Raw genomic sequence first — 22,026 nt, 5'->3', positions numbered from 1 at the left:
TACTGTCTGCAGCAAAACTGTATACAGCGTGTTTATAGCCTTGATCTCTCGTTGTATAAATATTTAAATATATTTTTATTATACACGTAAAGAGAAAAGACTTCACTTTAGTATAGTCTGCCTCAGCTGGAAATGCAGGAAAGCAGCAATAATTAGGAAGAAGATGGCCAGTAGTAATTAAACAAGTCAACTATTGCAAAACATTTAATGCCAAGAAAAAATGACAGTGTTCTACACATTGTTTTAATGGCTTCATTGGACAGAGCTAAAATTCTTCATTTCTGTAATCAAAAGGATCCAGGGAACATGGAAAAGCTGCAAGCCTTGATGTTTGCAAACATGCAGAATACTACATCACTTTCAAACTAAGGCAGAAATAAACTTTTCTTCTCTGAGAAAATACAGGTTTGTTATAATTGAATATATTCAGTATATAATTTCTTATATTAACATCTTTATCAGAGGGCACTACAAACTCCAAACTAACTGAAAATCTTTTGCAATAAACTACTTTCAACAGTTCTGAGCTGCCAGAGTTCTGTGCTCCCCACATCTTTCAAAGAACAACAAAAAGGGAGGAAAACTGGTGAGAAGTCCTTCTCTTAACCCATCAGAGGGGGCTGTGCAGCAGGAGAAGCATCAGTGATGCCCTGGAACCTGCAATTCCACACTAATGGCAAGGCAAGTAACTGCCTGGATTTCACCAAGGGTGGATATTCAGCAGCTAATAAAGAGCAAAATACTCATGAAAACACATCGCTGTCCCTCCAACAATAAATCACATGACAAAGCAAATGTATTTTATTTGAAATCTTACTCATCTGCTTGGAGCCACTGCAGCAAAGTGATTAGGAGTTTGGTCCTTAAAAGTTAAGTGCAAGTTTTATTATCACATCATTATATTTATGTGGCTAATGGGAATGCTTATTTAACACTCTGGAGTGTGTGGAGAGTGAGCTGTAACAAGCTTTTCCTTTTTTTTTTTCCTCTGCAACTTTTTAGTCCGAGCTGTCCTTATTAATTTCTTTTCATTTTCTTTCACTGAGTGCTCAAAGGCAATTTGCATAAGAGTCCATTATAAATTAGATCTGTTTAATGGTATGCTCATCTCATGGCTATTTAATTTTACTTCCTCGTATGTCTAAATTATATAATTTTGCACTGTCCCCTAGCAGCTAGTACAGCTGAAGTGGTGTCCATGCCAGTGAGAAATGTTATTCTACCCAACTGGAGAATGATGAGGTTTCTATTATTTTTTTCAGAGAACCAATTTGACAGTATCAACCTGCTTTTCTTTTTTGAATAACTCACATCATTTGGATCCACAGAGACTGAATACATAGCAACCTTTATAATTCTGCATAACAAAAGTTGGCTCATAAACATAACAGAATACATTTGCAATTTTCAGGAACATATATTACGAAAACCGCATTTTAACCAAATACCCTGTTGTAATCTCTTGCTTTCAGTGCTATTATAATTTGTTCTTATCTTTTTCCTCTTACATTTAATTTAATGTTTCATGTCCATGACTCTCAGGAATTTCTTGGCACATACAGTTCCTATATTATGAGAAGAAGCATTAATACAAATAGTTATAAAGCAAAGGTAACAGCGGAAAAATGTATTAAAACCTAAAAGCTCATTAAACTTCTATAGAAAAAGTATTTATATAGGAGCCAAAATTACAGAGAAGAAGAATGTACGGGAGGGAAGAGGTATTTAAACACCAGTTCATATGAAATTAAAACAAAAAAACTACATAGCATTTTAAAGAATAGATAAATGTCAAATACTGAGTAAAAGGATGTCAAATCTTTGTAGAAATATTTGCTAAAGATTAAGGAACTGAATCACTTACATGGAGAAGATTTCAAATATCTTAAGATTGTTACTTCAGCATGACAGTAAATGAAAAGGTAGGGGCAAGCTCAGAGGGCTCATGAGGCATTTAGAAGGAAGTGAGATAGACAAAAAGTGTTGAATAATATTAAAGGCAGAGCAAAGCATGCGAGGAGCAGATGGGAAGGATCTGAAACGATGAGTGACATGGTATCATCAGGGAACACACTAGAGACAAAAAAACCCCAAACCAAACAACTAAGAAAAAAGAGAGAAACATGGGATTTGCTACAACCTGCCTGATCAGAGGCAGCATCAGGAGCAGAGATGAAAGCAAATCAGACATATTACAAAATGAACTAATAGTTGCTGGATCTAATCCAGATGGACAAACTGACACATTAACTGGAAAAGTATGAATTGCACAACATGGTGTAGTCATGTTGCAGGAATGCTCCTGACACGAGAGCAAACTACGTCTTTCTACGCCACAGATGAGCATGGAGAATGAGAGACGTGTATTGAAATGACAGTGGAACAAAGGTGGCCACATGGGTCACAGCAAACACAGGGGTGAATTAATAAATGGACAGCCAAGGGTACAAGTACAAGCTTCTACAAGTCAGTAGAAGCACCCTAATCTCTGTCTGCCCAAAAAGGTTTTTCCAAAGTAAAATAAAAGCTGTATTTTCCCTGCTAAAGAGGTGACCTAGGCACCTAGGAGTTTCACACCAGGACTTAATGATTACACCATGAAACAGAGCTAATACAGCAATCCCCTGGTGTACAGAACACGCTGGTTGATAATCAGTCACCCTGGCGGGTGTAGGGTGCCTGAATGCTCAACAGAAGCCAGTCCAAAAATGTAGTCTCTGTCACTGGCTTCCCCTGGGCTGTTCAAACCCTCATTCCCAAACCATGGAATCAGGACCATCATCTACCCAGACACAAATGGCACTGGTAGAAATGCTGACATTTTAGAACAGAAAGGAGTAAATAGTTGGGATGGGATGTTGAGAGCTGTTGACTCATGACCAGAGAACAGTATTTGCAGGTAGATGGAAACCATCTCCCACATTGCCAGATGGTAACAAGGGTGAGGCCAGGAAAGCACTACCCCAGACCATGGATGGGCCAGGGAGTTTCTGTTTACCATATTCCTTCTTTCTCTGCTCTGGTGTACCAGGCAGATGCAGACTGATAAGAGGAACAGGCTGAAACCTAATCTGCATTTTTTCACACAAGGCTGGACAGGTAAGTGTTTTAAAAGCAATTTCAATATCATGTCAGCCAAACCTCCTGGATCTTTAGGTTGAATTACAGGCTTCAGATGTGGCTGGGGGGGAGTCTATCCACTGCTCACTAGTTGTTCTCCCACCCCAAACCAGGAGCTTTACCCCACAAACCCCATCACTTTTCAGAAAGTGAGGTTCCTCCATCTGACAGACACTGAAGTCACTAACACTTCCCAAGACATGCACGGACCATTCACTTAAGAGCTGGACTCGATGATCCTTCCGAGTGGATCCCTTCCAATTCAGAATATCCTGTGACTGAATATATCCTTGATCCTCACAGTTTTGCTTGTCTTCAGATACCAAACACACCTTCAAGTTTTTTTGCTACCATACAGATATGTCTCCAGAAAACTTAAGCCTTGCAATCCCCAAACTGGGGGATTGCTTGGCTGTTTCTTCAGCCAAGCCACAGTGGGGTGCCACAGCCCCTCTCTTCCTCTAGGACTTTGAGACACCTCTGGGAGCAGCCAGCACCCTGAGTGACCCACCTGCCAAATCCTGGAGACTCGGAGCAGGGCAGGAGGCTGCAGATACCTGCCATCATCCCTCTCATCACGGGGCAATTCGCTCGAGGTATTTGTGAGGACATCAGGCAATAAGGAGCTACACCCATGGCCTTCCCTGCACACCCAGGGACCATAGCCACAGCTTGACCACCAGGACTTTAGCCTTTTAAAGTGCCATTTCTTACTATTTCTTTTCAGGCTTGAGCATGCACTGGATATACTGAAGAACAGTCTACAAGCCTTTAATCTCCTACAGTGTTTGGTATCTTGCAAATAAGTCCTTAAAAACTTTCTAGTTTTCCAGAGCATATCAAAACCACTTTTCCTAAAATCACTTAAACCAATGAAATGTTAAATCCATTATTCATGCAAATGCTTTTGCCATCTCTGTTTTTTGTAACCAAGTTTTCTTGGCAATGATAACATTTCACAGAAAAATTAACAAATACTCTCTTTGCTTGCCAAGATGATTTTACTAAGCTTGAATCCGATTTCATTGAGGTATGTTATTTGTTTTATCTTGAGGGAAGCTGCCTATTAAGTTAGTAGCAACCGTGTCCTTTTGCTTATGATATGGTTATTACTGAGCTATCAGGAGTACCTTTAAGTTATTAGGGTGCAATGGCAAATTAAGTACTTTGCGTCATAATTAGCTAATAACTTTTGAATTATATTTTAATCATGTTTAAGATGGTCAGGTTGGCTGTGAGTACAGATAATGGAGGATAGGAGCAGAACAGGAGTGTTTATCATTCAATACCAAAAGCCAGAAAGTAGGTAAACCAGTGGATGCACAACATCCCAAAGGCCATGATAACCTATATATTCAGAACACTGAACTCCTTCACAGGCAGCAATGTAAAAAAGTGGAACTTGTGTCTTAGGATCACATTTAAGTAAAAAGCAAAAATATATCAGTTTCAACTCAGCCCCCTTTGAGCCTGTCTTTTTTTTTTTTACCCATAAAAAGATTGTTAACAATACCCATCCTCAAGTCCCTGTTGATAAACCTGTTCATGCAGATTCCACAAAAGAGAGGATACCGTTAAAGCAGCTTGGAAAACAACTACCAGAGCCATTTCCCTTTCAAAAGACTCAGAATAGGGGAAATCCTTTGATGTATTCCTTTGTACATCAAGCTTGCCCCTCAGCTTTCATGAATTTCATTCAAACCACTGTTAGCTCTCAGTATTTCCTCTGTATCCTTGAGAAGACTCAGCATCAAAATTCCACATAAGAATCACTGGAAATCAGGAAACACTCCAAGTTTCTCCGTTAAATGCCTTAGAAAAGTAGTGGCAAACAAGTTCTGGATCCAAACCCAGTAGAGACCCCACTACAGCATATATATGCTTTGCTGAATCTGTAAGATATTGCTAATTCTGCCCCTTTCCAGGATGTTACTTCGAGAACCTGGCATCACTCTAACATGCCTGGAACCTCTTTCCATATAAATTACAAGCATGGCAATGAAACCATAATGAATTAAGCTTTCCAAGATCTTCACAACTTTGACTACTTAGCCAGAAATCACATCTATGTTGTTTTGTTAACTGCTGCCTTCTCCAAGAGAAAGGACAGCACGTTTCCATAGACAGGACAAGAACACACTTGCCTTTCCCTTTGCAAGAGTTGCACAAGCTCCTTCTTCATTGCAGCCCATAAAAGCAGGAGACTGCACAATTAACCTTTGTGTGCTCTGGGGGGGATGCTACAGGAACTGCTTCCTGAGAGAGAGAATAAGGCCACTACTGCATTAAAGCCTAAGTAAAAGCTTCCCATTAATGAATAAAATTCAGAGAGACAAAGCACTTCTAAAACTTTTCGATGTCTGTGTCTTAACTAAGTTTGTGCCTGCATTCCCAGAAAACATCACCCTCCAGAGCCCAGAATGAAGGAATGAAGTATTCCCAAACATTCTCACTCTTCTGCTTTCAATAAATACCCATGAAAGTCACACACAAACTTTGTAACATCCTTCTTAAGTGCGGTTCACACAGAGGACAACAATTTGCTGCTGTTAGCTTGTGCAGCAGAAGCCTGTAAAACAGATTACCAGGTCCCAACCCTGCTGCTGAACTAGGGCTTGGACTGTCAGAAGACAGATTTGCCAGGGAAGGTGGAAAAGACGTTCAGTCTGCTTTTTAAAATCCCTACACAAATAGGCAAAGGAGGAAAAAAAATACATTGCAAAGAACACTATTAAAGTAGTCAAAACAAGCTTTACAAGTTAAGATATGTCAGATATTAGAGATGCTCCTGCAAGTCACATTTGCAAACCTCCCTTTGTGTGAAGGATTGTAGACTTTAGATTTTAATGATCCACTCTTTTCTCACAGCACCCTGAACTTGGCACTCAAGTCAGGTACAAGCCAGGGTTGTACAGCCCAGCAGGCTGCTGCCCACGGGACCCCTGCTTCATCTGCTCGAGCTCTAATGGATGAGGAAGGGACTGCAGGAAGGGAAAATGGGTAAGGTAGATGGGGGCTGACCTAGAAAAATGAACTCTGTCCAAGCATGTGCCAAATTTCCTCTGTGATGCTACCACTAAGCACACTTGCCTTAATTTTTTAAGCCCCTTTGAGTGAAGCAAGAAGGTACCAGACTAAGCAACGTTGTGAAGAAAGCACGCAAGAATGACTCTTCAGAACAGGACTCAAATAATATGCAGAAAACACAGCCCAAGGGATACATGCTGAACTGAGGAGGAACAGGAGATGCTGATGACATGTTTAGTAAATAAGCAACACATCTCTCTGCACAGAGGCAGGCAAATGTATTTGAGATAATATTATTACACATATACTATGAAAACTACAAAGGTCACCCTGGCTGCCCAAACAATGTTCTTTTCCTATAAAGCTTACTTTAATTGCAATGAGAGAAGCTGCAAGGCTATCTACCCAATAGCACATTTATTATACTTCAAATATTAGTGTTTTCCCTTACTTACTTAGCCCACCTGCTCAGAGATTCCTGTATCTTGACTGAAAGCAGTACTTTCACACTAACACCCTAGACTACAAATTCTTCTAGAAGGGCAATCCATATAGCACACAAGCATACACAACAGAGGCAAGGAAGAGGGGGGTGTTATGAGCACAGAATTTAATATGGGAAACACAGGACCGTACACTGCTCTTTTCTTGACTAACTCACATCCCATACAATTACATTGCTGTGATTCCTCGTGTGGACACACACAAGTGTCTACATAGAGAAACGTGTTTACACCCGTATAACTCATTCCCATACATTTACATGTTTAATCGCTTCCATGCTAGAGGTTGAAGTGATTTTTGCACTTCAGTAACTAGAAAAATCACACCATTAACCAAATCAGTTCATACAGAATCTGCGTGCTAATCAGTTAAGAGGACAGGAAAGTCCACCTAAAACATCTTAGACAGTGGCTCTGAGCAATAAATAATGCTTATTGCACAGGTTAGAAAAGCTAAAGCCACACCTGAACATTTTGGTGGTGGTGGGGTGATAAAAAAACACACAGATAACATTATTTCCATTGACAAACTTTACATATACAAAACAGTGGCTTTATTGTTTATTAAACTAGATGCTGCCATGGTGTAATCATCCCTGCAGCCATACCAAACCCAACAGTAGGTCAGATGCAATCCTGTGGAGGAGGCAGAGAGAGGAGAAAGGAAGAGAAGTGAGACACAGCACAGAAGCAATACAGCCCCATCAACTAGTGGTGCAAGGAATAATTAATCCATGGATGTGAAAACAGATGCTGTAACTGTAGAAAGCAAAATCTGCAAAAATACCACATGACAAAAGCAAATGTTACAACATGGTTCCTTTAATGAACAACATCCACGATGTGATTCAGCTGCCTGTTGCCACTTGAGATACTCTAGGGCATCCCAAAGTGCTGGGTGATGGCACAGGGACACTACTGCAGGCTTCTGCCCTGCTGGAACAGCCACAGAGTCCAAGCAGAAACTGTGCACAGGATTAGCTTCCCATGTCAAGGTGAGTGTATATCCCGCTCACAAAAATTACCAGAAACTAACTGTACCAAATGAAACAAAATCTAACACTCTTCCTAGACACTCATTTCAATTTTTTAAAAGTCAGGCTCTATTAAATAAAAATTTATATGGTATTAAATTCAGAGCATAAGTTTGTAGTGCTCCTAAATTGTATAAGAATTTGTAACATTTTTAATTTAAGAGTTCTTTTACCCAGCAGGTCAGATTACTCTCACACAGAGGAGCTGACTGGTCCTTCCTCCTGAGCTACAGCTTCACTACAGGAATACAGAAGAGTGACATCCAAAATCATATTTAGGAGCCTCACTCCCTAAATGCAGGCAGTCAGCCTCAAGTGTTTTAGCAGGGTGTTGAGGTGAGCAGACCGTAGAATCCAGCTGCAGCCCACGGACAGACACAGACTCCCGTGGAGGGCAGCCCACTCACACTGGGTCTCATTCCATGCACACCTTGTGCACCACCACAGCAGCGACTGTGCACCCCAAAGACTGCGACAGCTCTGGCACCTAGCAACTAATAAATGCTGAATGCAGGGGGGAAATGATCTGTGGAGAAACACCCAAGCTCAACTCCATCAGTCTGGAGGATTTACAGCAGGGAGGATGTATGTCCTACACCTGTTGTGATCTTCCTGTGGCAACCAGCACAACCCAACAGTGAAAATCTTCCTGGGGTGGTTCCAGGCTGCTAATAAACAAGAAGATGCCTATTAAGCCGAGCACTGCTTTTAAACTAGTAGAAATATGCTGCTGATGAAGCAGACTACTGGTTGAGTTTGTAGGTTTTCATTATTTCATTCACTTAACTGTGAAGCTTTTCTCTAAAAAGAGGAAAATATAACACTTGGAACAATGGAAGCAAATAAAGCACCATTTCCTAAAGGTCTCTCCATACTGCATCTGCCCTTTTCCCCAGATGCTAGCAACACCACACAACCCTCAATCAATAAATTAAGTTGCAGCTTGCAGTAATACTGAAAAAAACCCCAACTGATCAAGAACCAACAGGGGTACGTATACCAAAATTTCTTTAACAATAAGAAGAAAAAACAACTAAGAATTTACTAAGAAAAAATACTGAATTTCAAACTTACAGTGTTTTAGAAAATGTAAGTTCTAATACAGACATTTTTGGGGACAGAAAACTGTTCCAGAAAGTTCTCCTCTCCTCTGCTGAAAATCAAACACATTACAACCACCTTGCATTATTCCCTCCACTTGTGTACTTAGTTAATACCAATGCCTTTTGCTCTATATGTGAATGTAATAAAATTTTAATTTTGCAGAAATCCAGGTGTCTTGGTAGATTTTTGATTTTTTTTTTTCCTTTCCTCACCCCAAGGCATAGATATAAATTGTTTTCTGCTATCTTTACAGGAGATCTATGGAACCATGTTATCGAAAGTTGCAGAAGACTGAAAATAGTTTAGGGTAATCAAGAGCTGCACTGTTTCATCAAAGCCCCATCTCTCCAAAAGCCACTGGTATTGCAACAAACAGTTTGGGGCTATAGTTTGATTTTGATTATTTTCCATTATTTTTCTAAAACCTCCTCTTTTCGTGGCAGGCAGAAGCCAATTAGCACCATGAAAGGAAGAAGTCTGGAGACAGACAATGTGTTAAAACAACCAACTTTGACAAGGAAGTCAGACCATCATATTAAATATTGGTAACAACCCTATGCACAGAGAGTTTGTATTTATTTGTTTTAACCTCACAGTCCTGTGATGGAAGCTGAGAGTGCAGTTCTTGGCCCCTCACTTTTGCACAGCTTTTCTTCCCTCAGTGTATACCACAAGACGACGACGCACAGTTCATGACAGACGGTGAAATGGACCTGGGCTGCCCAGCTGTCCAGCAGAAGGCAGAACCAGCACCATGATGGGTTTTAACAGGAGGGAGAAGGCACCTGAGGTCAGACTGGGTTCTGCCATATCACCACTGATACTGCAGCAGCGCAGTCAACAAGAGCAGCAGGACCACAGGTCTCATTTGCTTGCAGCTGCCCCTCGAATCAGATGCTTTCCCCAAGCCCTACTGCTCAGCAGCTGTGCCCACTCCATCCCTGAATCCTGCAGCCCACCCAGAGCTCCAGCCACAGTGGGTGCAGGCACATAATCCATCTTTGCTGCCTCTAATTGCCACCAACCACTATCCGTGTGCTTTGATGTCAGAAGACCTCCGGCAGAGATCTGCCCCGGGGATCTACGCTGCAGTGAAGAACGAGTCTGCCATATTCACACGGGTAACACAAAGGCAGCAACAGCTTTGCAGGGATCCCTGAGAAGTGTTTACGAAGAACTGAGCCTCACAACAGATGACAAAAGGAAGGGGTATTTCTCCACTGTGCTTCAAGAGTTGGATGATCTTCGAGGAAAATCCTCTGCTAAACAAATAGTGAGGGGCACAGAAACAGCCAGCATATGACTGTGACAGCAGCTCAGGCTACTTTGCAGGACTGAAGTCAGAACAAAGCATGTTTGCTCCTCATCGTCTGTGAACACAGGCAAAATTATAATCCATGTCTAATTTTAGGAGCACATCACTGGCTTATTATTTATTAGAAATAGACACTCAGATATGACAAAGAAGCAGCTTCACCTCAACTCTGAAGCAGGGAAAGCTGACAGCAACACATTCTTGCTGGCTGAAGCATGTGGAGTCACTTCAGACCAGGGGCATCAACTTGCTCCACACTACCTGCCCCACCATTGCCAATATTTTGTTACTACGGCAGAATAACATTAGGACATCAGTGAGGAAAATAAACTCTCTGTTATGATGGATGTGCATTTAGTCAGCAATGTGCTACAACAAACTTGACCTTCATCAGGACTAGATTTCACTGACTGCTTTTTTGGGACCTCACCCCATTTATTTTGTTCTGTCTACAGCCTCTGCAATTTCTAACTGATAAAAATTTCATCACTTTTCCCAGTGGAAGCACACTGCAAAGAAAAATACTCTGGCATGCAAGGTCAAGGGACAGAGCCCTTTCTGTGGTCTTTCACAGCAACAGAAAGGGGTATTGGAATAAAAACTCCCAGAAGAGCTTCAGATGAGTTGTCCCAATGTGAAACAGCCTGGCACGGCCCAGCAGAGTTTCTGCAGGCTCAGGTTCAGGTTTGCAGAACAACATGACTCATTTTTGTTCTTTGAATAGGAACTGCACTGCCAGCTTTACGTTTTTACACAGTACCAAACCTGTTATATGTTCTTCATCACTCCCAGGGCCATTCATGTTTATCATGTTTCCAGGATTTCATTAATAATCAAAAGGAAGAAAGACTTTATACCTCTGACTGAACTACTTTGCATTTTAATAGAAAATAATAAACTGACCCACATGCAAGCTAAACACAATTGAAACTTGCACCCATACCAGCTGTTTCTATTTTCAAACCAGTGCTTTATGCCTTGTAATGACAGCAGACAGTAGCAACTTCCAATAGCATCTTTTTCATCCTTCATTTTGTTGAGTCTACCCAAGAGAGAAGCATGAAACATACCTGATTAGGGCTTTTATTTCTACTTCCCAAGAGGAGAATTAAATGCTCATCTAGAATCAGACCTCTGTGGTCGGGAGAGCAGCATCCATTCAGCTACACCATTAATCCAAAATGGAAGTGGGAAAGTGCAATTGTAGCCCTGCTGATGAGTTTATCGAGGTTAGCTACTAAGCAAGGGAAGGCCAGTATGAGAGGCATGGCCCAAGGCCCAGCTTTATGAGACTGCAATATTAGAAACTGGGAAAATGAGAATGTCTGATGAAAAGTGGAGCCTCCAAATACGCTTTAGCTACAGAACAGCAGCAGTTTTTCTCCTTTCCCTTTCCCATAAGCTCTTCCAAAGGGGAAATAAGCAGGCAGGTATCTCCCTAGAATAACATTTGCCACCACTTCTCTACTCATGCATCTCCTTTGCATCTCTAACGATGGACACTGGGCTTTTCTCTGTGGCAGCACAATGGAGCCAGAGCGGTTCCCTATGGCATTACTGCAGCAGAGCTGGAAGCTGCCATGAGCAGAGCACCACCCTCATCAGGTTTTGAAAGGCCAGAGGGAAGATTATCACTCAGGGGAGATCATACACAGGAGAAGCCAGTAAAGCAAAATTAAACCTTAATATTCTACAAAGGATAAGGACATTGTTTTTGAAAATGTTAGCAAGGCACGAGAAAAACATATTTAAAAGTCAGCCACTGGCACATCAGGAGTCAATCGTGTTGGGCAGCAAAATATTCAGAAAAAATGTAAGATGAATATAAATATAGCTTACATGTTTGAGAGTTAACATTAACTGCTTTTCGCATGCTTTATGGCAACTTCAGTCCTGTGCAGCTGTAGCCACAGCACTTGGAGAAAAAGCAAAACATCTCATTGTTTCAAACAAACACGAGCAGTTTCATGTGACAAGCTCCAAGTATAAAATGAAAAAAATGTTCCTAAAACTCCCACATTATACCACGAGTAAACTAGAATTTCATAGCAAAAGTGAATAAAGAATAGCTTTTGAGGCTGGAGAAATTACCATCATGGTGATATCTAATCTCTCCCCAGAAGTCAAGAATTATGACTAAAGCCTTCCAACATAGATATAGCCTGAAATTCTATGTCAGAAGTATGTCCAATTGCATTTGGCAATCCTTAGCCAAGAGAGAGGATGACTATAATTGGATGAATATTTGAAGTGCTTCATTATTCATGTAGGAAGGCTAGGTAAAAAGTGTTTTGTAGTCCCAAGACACTGGAGGGTGTGTGTTATTGGGTAATAACCAATTAGGAATGTTGACAGCGCTCTGCCTTTGGGATCACCCTGGCCAACAAAGCACCTGGGTGTATGTTGTTGTGCAAAGGCACACACCCTCTGCCTACTGCTCAGTTTATTTAAGCTAGGCTTTCACCAAAGGAAATGGAGGACACCCCAAAGGATGTGCGTTTGACAGCTCAGTTACATTCAGAAATAGTGCTGCTTTGTTGCTCTGTCTTCCAAAAAACCACCTTTTTTCAATAGTATTTTTGAATTAGTAATGCTACTGGTTATTGAAAACAAATTCCAGTTCTTCTGTTTTACTGCTTATAATCCAGCAAAAGAGCAATATTTTTACTATATCCAGTAAGGAAACACTGACAGCAAAAGATCAGCTCCTACCCCTGTAATCTGGTAAAAAAACTGTGCTGCTATAAATACTTCAAACTCAGAACAACAGATATCAATGATTTTCCTTTCATGCTAGTCTAAGAAAAACATATGAATCATTAGCACAGGCATGCAAAAGATTTTTAAAACTTCAGCTTCAAAAACCAACAATCTCACGAGAACCAGAAATCCAACAACAACTGAGGTAATGGTAGAGCAGTTCAACCCTATCAGTACCTCCCACAACAAGGGTAGAAGGTACTGATTGTACAAACACTGATTTTTATTTCCTCCTTTATTTTCTTTATCATTGTAATAATAATTTTTAAAAAACATGCAAATTTACGTTCTCATTGAAAGCAAAGAAATTACTGTACAAGCTGCCCAACAGGACTTTCTTACCACAAAAGAAACACTCAAAACTTTTCCTGAAAGATTTGCTTGTTTCAAACATGCAAAATTCAGTATGTTATAAGGAGGAACATATCAGTTTTTCTGCAGCTCTCATTTTCTGGCTTGTATCATATTTAGCTTGTCCTGTGGCACTGAGAGTACTGCAGCATTTTCTCTGAAATCCCCCTCACCCTCTCCCCCATGTATCACCAAGACGATGATGTTTTGATGAAGCATCAAGCTCGGGCCCTCAAGATAATGGATTCAATGGCATACACTTAAAAGATCATTTTTCTCTTTTGTATTGACTGCTTGCACTGCTCTAAGACAGGAAGGGCTTTCATTTTTTATGTAAGCTGCAAGACCCCCAGGGTCCTCTAAACTGTTTAAGAGGGATCAATTTTCAGATGGGTAGAAGGGGCCCAGCAGACCGTCACGGTTTGGAGCGCCTTCCTCCCCTCGTATCACCGACAAGTTTGGGCAAACCTAAAACCAGCTCCCAGCTGAGCCACTCTGGCATGGCAGAGCTTCCCACTGTTTGGGATTTGTGGTTAGCACTCGAACAGAGCTATAATTTATAGTATGCATGGAACAAAACAGGAAAAAAAGTTTCACAGAAGGAAAATAATCACAGGGGCTGACAGAGATAAACAGCAATAGAGCTGCTAAGCAAAGCAGTGCTTGGCACTGGCGTAGGGGCAGGAAACCATTACCCCATGACACGGGTTTAATGCAGTGACATTGTTGCAATTACACCCAGGCAACCTAACAAAACAAATTTATTGTACGGCACAAAATATTTCCAATTCAACATTGCAACATTTATTTTTTAATTACAGAACAAAGAACAACTTTTGGGGTGTGGAAGGACATAATCCATCATTTGCTCTGAAGTGACACACTTATGGCAAATGCTGTATATTATAACTTTCTATGCCACAATAAGCAACTACAAGCAATTTCTTTGGCAAGGAATGCAAAGGGTTTGGGTGTGGTTCTGTGAGATACTGCTTATCCCTCCATCTCCCTCTGTGTCAGCAGGGAGCCAAAGGCAAGCCACATGTTGCTGCACTGGGACTTCAATCACTCCAGTTTTACCTGTGTCACACAGCTTGTGACAGCATTTCACCTGCAACACGCCTCATGTGGAAAGAGTTTTTACCCTTCAAATATGGCCTGAATAAGAACTTCAGTACAATTTTTAATTAAAAGGAATGGGATGTTAATAGGTCACTTAAAGAACAATTATGTCTACCATTTGGTTGACAGGCTTCTCATATTTTATCAAGAAAACCCCATTGCAGTCTAGGAGGTAGAATTTATCTTTGTAAATTGCTGAAGTGTGGAAGTGTACCTCACTGCATTTAACACTGCTTTGTGCAACTATCTCATCTTCTGAACAAAACCCTTTCTGTCACACTCTCCTCCTTTACCTCCTTTAATCCTTTGCAAACATAAAATTTTTGATCCACAGAAACTGAATCGCCAGTGTTGCTCTCCATCACCGAATGCCTGTTCTGCAAAATGCAGCAGTGTGAAGAAATTGCAAAGATAGGTCTTCAGTAATTAGCTTGGGTACCAGACGTGGCACAGCTGAGTTTGCTGGAAGCAGGAAAAACGAGTCCAGGCGGAGCGTCGCGCTATATTGCTTTGAGCACCTGAGCTACCCAAGTGTCTACACACACGGTGCTGCACAGTGGAAGGACTGGATAGCAAAGTGACTGTGAGCCCACTGCTTTCCTAAAGGCATGTCCCTACAAAGCAATCCACAAGTAGCAGCTGCAAACTCAGCTTAAATGCTTTCAAACGGTGACAGAAGCCCACTGGTTCTCAGAAGCAGGCAGAAAATGCCTTGAAAGTGCCTAGAAAAGTGCCCACATTTGCTGCAGAGAGCTGCAACTGTGCAGGAAGAGTCCTAGAGACCCAAGCTAATGTACACACCACGGCTAGAAACAATTTATTTGATTACTGATGTAAAGATTCAGTGAAAGAAATCAATGTGAATGAGTCTCAGAGACATCACTGAACTGATGTCACTAAGAGCAAAAGCAGTATCTGAGATATTCTTAAAATATGCTGGCTGCTTACCTACTCTAAGGCAGCTCACTATTAACAAGAGCCAGAAAACCATACACGTGTGGGGAGAAAAGGACAAGCAAGCCAGCAATGTGCTTTGATCTGGTCAGGTAAAGATCACTTGTGACCTCCGTGAGCTCTGACTCCTTCCAACAAAGATAGAAAAGTGTGTACAAAAAAAAAAATGAAAGCAAAGCAATGAGAGATTTTAGTTGACAGAAGAAGGGTCAATGCTCAGAGCAAAACAGGGACAGAAAAAAAGATACTGAAAGGCAAGAGTCAAAGAGACATCAACATCTTGCATGGTGTAGACAAAGGCAAAAAAAAAGGTTGAGAACAAAAGACAAAAGGAGAATAAAGCTTGCCAGATGACACTTGTCTGGTTATGATATTTGAATAAACTGCAGACTGGTTAAGTTAGAGGAAAAGTTCACATAACAGGAACTGGTGACATTCCCTTGGCCAACACAGCATTTGTGCTTTATTTGCATTAAAATGACTGCAGATAACCATTGAGTCCTGAGCAGTTTTCACCATTTCCTATGCAACCTCTGCCAATACATCCCCAAATGGCAAGAATACTTGTATACATGAAACCCAGCCAGAAAGTTGATCATCACCAGAAAGAAGTAAGCCAGAAGTTGGAATCTGTATCCTAAAGCTTCAAACACACCCAGGAGGTGGCCGGGTGTTGACGGCAAAACTGGAAGCCAAATATGTTTGCTTCTGCAATTATGTATGTACTAGATGCCAATTTGCTTAGCAACTGCATTGCAATTTATGAAAGACCAATGAAGTACAAACAGTTTATGTGGGAGCAGAATGAGAACCTTGTGCTAACACACTCCTTGCCATCAGGAACCTCTGTAAGTACAGCAAAAGGCAAAACAAACCACTGAACCTCACGACTATGGTTCAAACCTGGGCCCTATCAGAAGTGACCAATAAGCAGAATACTTCAGTGCCACCTCAGTTTCTAATGAGATTTTTTCTTATTAGGTCAGTGAGACCCAGAGACTCAGAATAATGTTTTATCTTCCCAGGTATTGGTCAGGCAGAGTGAGAAATACTGCTTGGGTGCCTTCAGTCTAGCTTATGAAACCATGCTATTAGGCAGAAAAATACAAAAGTTGTAAGGTGCCCATCCACAAATTTTCATCCACCAAGGACTGCAAGCAGCCTTTGCAATCAAATGATTTCTCAAAGCACAGACCCTTAAACTAGTTATTGACAACCTCCCCTCTGCTGGACTTACAGGCTGATCCAACCCCTACAAACCCACATAAGCCAACTGGCAAAGGAATCCCTACACTGATTACATGGCTATGGATTTTCTTTTTTCCCCTCAAGAAAAAAATTATTGTTACTTCTGAGGATTACTAGCCTCAGAAATAAGGAGCTGAAGTCTTTAGCTTTCTAACACTCCTGAATGTAGACACTTACTCCTCTGAACATATTTCCTTAAACACTGTCATAGCCAGGCAGCCAGAACAAGAATGTAATGAACCCCTGTAGCATCAAGTCTGCGCATCTACATTCCCTGGCTCTGCATATGTGCAAAGAGCTCTCCAACAATCCACTATCTTGATTTTACTGTCATTTTACAGATTTGAGGGCAAAAGCATTGAACAAGTACAGAACACTGCTTTTTACCCTCCAAGTAAATACACATAAACCCACTTTTACTGACATTTAGAACAGGAAGACAGACATCAGTCTGTGGCCCCTTTCAGTGATGACTCACCCCCAGTTACTGACCACATGATGTGAGAACCTGCTAATCTGATGGTGCTATTTCTTTCACCAGTCACCAGCCACAAGCAACAGCAGCAACTTGCTGACCTTGCAAGTTAAACATATTACAGGACTACAATTTGAAAAATATTTACTTCTACTGAGGCAACAGTGATGACTGACCTGTGGTGATCATTAATTGAGTCAAAACAAGGTCAATATATACCCTAAGTTCAATATACATACCTAAAGCTACAATTAATCTTGGTTCAGCCAGGGCCAGAAAATACCCCTCTGAGCTCTTTATTGACAGATGTGTGTTGCAAGAGAGCTCTCTTTAAAATATCAGTTGTGTAAATTCTCTGAATTTCTTTAAATGGGCATAAAGTATAGTATCATTCACAGCTCTGTTTCTATTTTCTTTCCAAGTCTGTGTATGTGGTTACACTAACCAACACAACTGTACTGCCTGACTGTGTTGAGTCTGGTCCCCATGAATCAACAGTTAATTTTTTATTAATACATGTTACTGATGATACCAACATCATCAACCTCTATCTCAGTTACTGGATCTATAAATATTTATGCTTAGAGATAGTAATCTTTTACACTTTCAATCATCATCCCAAAGCACTCTACAAATTGCTTTTTTGTTAACCTTGGTAGGAAGCAAGTGAAGCTCAAAGTTAAACCAGTTATCTTGGGTCACAGAACAGGTCAGTCAGAGTCAATGTATTTCCCTATCCCAAGCCCTCACTTTTCCTTGCCACAAGACCATGCAGCAATCAAATGATGAAATGTAAAAGGTGAATAACAAGATGAGTAAGACAGCATAGATAACTGACCCTCTGCCAACTTCTTCTGCCTATTTCCCTCCTGCCAGGAATGTTACAAAACATTAAAAAGCTGTGACCTGGACCATTCATGCTAATACAGCAGACAAAGCTGGTTACAGCAATACTGAAAGCTTTCACAGAGGCTTGCTCTTTCACAGAAGCTCATCCTTGAGGTTGCTATTCTAGAAAGATGCAGCTAGAGATGTACCTCTCAGGAAGATAAATCCAAATAAGGACAGTGGAAATAAAGATGCAGTAACACCCACTCTCCCAATATTTCCTTAAAAACCCAAATCACCAAATGCTCATTAGTTAGAAAATTTTGTATTTCTTCAAGTTCAGCATAACTTAGAGCAGTTTGGGAGGAACTTTCCAAGATGAGTAGGAAATTTGTGACAAGGCTGCTTTGATGCAGGTGTTACACAGGGAGGCCTATGCAAAATGCAGACCACCCTCACCTCAGCAGGTCTCCTACCAAGACAGAAGTATCCAGCATAGTGCTGCAATTTGCAGGAGTTTGAACTAAGGGCCATGTCAGCATGTTTTAGAGCTGGGGACTGATAACAGAAACTGCCAGAGCTCTGATACAGGCAAGCAGTGCTGCCTGATTCACAGCACGCCCTTGGAAGTCTACCTACACAACTTGTAAAGGAGAAGTCTTTCTTGCAAACTGTCAAAAAAGGCCAAGGACAGTCTGGGCATTCTCCTAAGTAATTCTTTGCTCTTGATGCAAAAGAAATCCTTACCAATAAAAAAAAAAAAATGCCAGTGTCCTAACTGGATCCAAGTGTGTGAAATTTAATTTCCCTGAGGGCTGAGAGTGAAGATTGGGTAAGAAAACTGGGACACGAATGGATTGGTTCATATGAAAACCTGAAATAGCCCTGGGCAGAAATATGGAAGGATTGTGAAATACCGTATAAGAAGAATCCATCTTCATATGCAGGGAGTAACTCAAGATGGGAGATGTAGCAACACAAACAGATACTCCAAAAGGTTCTACAAAGTTATATACAAGGTTTTAAGTGAATTTTTCCCATTCTGTGGTGGGAATATAGGATGTGGCAATCCGGTGCCATGGTGTTATGCAAATATTTGTACCAGATGACTTGGACAGACCTAATTAAAAGTTCAGATGCTTTGAACATACGAGATAGACAACACTGCTGATATTGCTGATATCAGAGATATCAGACAGCTGATGCTTGTATGATCAAAGTTCAACATCTTCCCATTCAGCTCCGATATTCAGCTGAGGTTGTCTTAGCCTGGTACACAATAACTTTTGGTAGATGCCATGCAGACAGCATTAAGGCTGAGAGATGTAGGAATGCTGACTCCAAGCAAAGGGTTCGAACCTGCTGCAAGATGATAATGCACTGGAAGGAGGGCAGGCTGCTTGGGTTAAATATCAGAGCTAACCAGCCAGTGCTTCCTCTCCTCACAATCATAAATCCTAACACCTCAACCTATTCTCCTCAAGCTTTTTGGTGACCATGGGGAACTGCACGTATGTGCCTGAGCTCTTGGGGGAGAAAGGCTCCTTTAGCAGACCCTCATCTTGGATCCTCCTTTCCTGGAATAATTTTTTTTCCTGGGCTGTGAAAAAAAAAAACCCTATTTTAAAAAAAATCTTTATTTTAAAAAACCAAGCAATTTAAAAAAAAAATTGTACACCCAAATCTTTAAGAGATAGCTCTCTGTTACCAGATACCAACTGAAGATCTGGTAACTTCAAGTAAACCAAAGGCTGTACAATCTGTGCAGGGGTGAATGCACCAAGGTCTACAGTCTCAGTGGAGAGAGCTACATAGAAGGACACCTATTCCCTCCTCAGGCTTTAAAAGAAAATTGCTATTTATTTCAACAGAGAGACCTCACATTAGCTCTTGGTAGACAGGCTGATTCAAACTTAGGCTTCTTCCCAAAGCCTAAGTCTGGCAAATTGTATTACTGAGCTTCATGAGACCATGTTTGAGGCATGGTCTCACTGGTTTCTTGGGAGAAGCTGAGGCCTGTTGATGAGCTAAAGTATTCATAGGGGATTTTCCTTGTGAAAACAATAGGTTCTTCCTAGTCTGGATTATAACCAGGCTCTCTGAAATTACATGCTGCTAGATTTTAAAATAACTTTGAGGGCTTTTTCAAGTATTATTGTAGTTTTGGAATTTATAATTCTAGGATTACTCAATTCAAACCATCTATTAGATAAGCTGCTTGTCTGTTGGATTGCTTCACCGAGTCAGCTTTTTCCCAAAACACACATTGGTTCTGATTCTTTGGTTTCTTCAAGCACAAGAGCATTTGAGAGAAACCCACAATTGTCTTTCCAAAGCAAAGGGCAGGGATCCAGCAACAGTAGCAAGACACGTTTCCAGTCACACCGAGGTTTCTTTGGAGGAGTGAATAGGTATCTGTCAGTAGGCATTTTACATGTCAAGGCACAAACCAGGTTGGGGAACCTAACAGAAGAATTACAGAAAATGATCCCTTCAAGCTACAAGTCTTTACCTGATATCATTTAAGGAACTATTTTCTAAAGTACTCCTTCCAATTCATACTCTACTGTCCAGGAAGAAGAAAACAGCAAGGTGCAAGATGAGGTGCTATTGGCTCCCAAAGGAGAAGGAAGAGTACACTTGCTCCAAAGCAGAGTATTCTATCAGAATAGGTCTCCCTCACACCAGCAAGTCAGAGTGACTCCAGAGCTGCTGGTTTGAATATCACCCTTTCAATCTCACAGAGAAAGATGACTCTGGTACCTGGCCCACAGATGAAAGGTTCATTTTAGGCTTCTGGCCCTTAGACTACATGTAATACGAGTCAGAAACCTAATGACTTTCGTGTCTCAACCTGTTACATGGTGGAGCCTGCAACTGATGCCTTGACTCATCCCTGGAGCACTGCTCTTTCAGGCAAGATAATCAAGACCTTATTTTTCATAGACAATACTTCATATAACAGTAAGTCTCACGAGGTTTCAACGGGCCCAAAAATATCTATGAGACCTTCCTTAGTTTTGATATCATTCACACATGTGACATTGGCAGAAAAAGAAACATATAAGCAATGTTGACAAAAACCTTCTGCTAAAGTTGAGTAATGAAGTTAGAGTCTAGGTAGATATAAAACTGACCAGGGTCAGGCTCCCAGAAACTATTTGTATTAATGTCCAAATATTACTGGATAATTTTTACCTAGCACTCACTCTATATAAATATGCACAGACATATATACACACATATATACATCCCAACCCTCCACTGGAAAAAACCTCATGGCAAAATCTCAGACAAAACCCAAACAACTATATCACGATTACTGGCATATTGCTTCATGCCATTGTCTTGACATTCAAACGAGTTTAGTAATTGCTCTTTTGAAGCTGCTAATGTTTCAAAAAGTCTCTCAAGTTCTGGAAGTGGCTGGGAATTCCAGGTTCTAACAGCTACGCTGGAAATATTCACTCATCAAGAGGTTCAAAAGACACTGTCAGAACTGAAACACAAACACATGTCAGAACGACTTGAAACAGAATGACTATAACTCAGAGTTTGGGTTTTCTTTAAATTATGTTTGAAGAGCTTTTAAAATGTTTAATTTATTAAACTGGCTTTGATACTACAGGCATAGCTTTCACTTTCAAGTGCTACAATGGCTCAATTGAGCACAGAATATATTAAGCTTAAATTCCACTGCCACCAGACACATTTTTGAATGACATTTTAGTGTTTCTTCACTTGAAGTAATATACTCTCTGTGAATTTGACATGAAAACAGAAGCAGCAGCATCTTATTCTGCATACACAACAGTGTCAGACACCATCACTGCTCCAACTACCAAAAAACCCACGAAGCAATCACAACTACTAGGAGCTGAACACAAGAAGCTTCTAAAAAAAAAAAAAACCAAAAGATTTGGTTTTCGAAGAACAGTTCAAGTTTTCCCAGACATTACTTCAATCTCTCCTGGCAGACCCAGGCTCTGGCATGGCTTCTTTAGCTCCCCTTCAGGAGGCTGTCACAAGGAAGGCCATGTGCTCGCTGTGTGTAGGGCTCCCTTCCTCCAGCCCTGCAGGAGCACTACTTCAGCCCACCTCACTCCGTGAGCTGATGATGCAGGGGCAGCAGCATCAAGTGAAACCCAGGCTTTGAATGAAGCCACATCCCATGAAGCGGGCTTT

The 22,026-nt window shown here is 41.0% G+C and overlaps 1 protein-coding gene across 10 annotated transcripts in view; it reads right to left on the bottom strand.

Annotated features, from left to right (window-relative positions):
• The window catches only part of KCTD1 (potassium channel tetramerization domain containing 1), a 99,009-nt gene that overhangs the window by 9,218 nt on the left and 67,765 nt on the right, over positions 1–22,026 (bottom strand). The window lies entirely within an intron of this gene.

Source organism: Passer montanus, unplaced genomic scaffold (genome assembly GCF_014805655.1).
Source record: "Passer montanus isolate IOZ18808 unplaced genomic scaffold, ASM1480565v1 scaffold70, whole genome shotgun sequence".
Classification (NCBI taxonomy): Eukaryota; Metazoa; Chordata; class Aves; order Passeriformes; family Passeridae; genus Passer; species Passer montanus.
The sequence above is the reverse complement of the archived record's forward strand: the minus strand, read 5'-3'. Positions and strand labels throughout refer to the sequence as shown.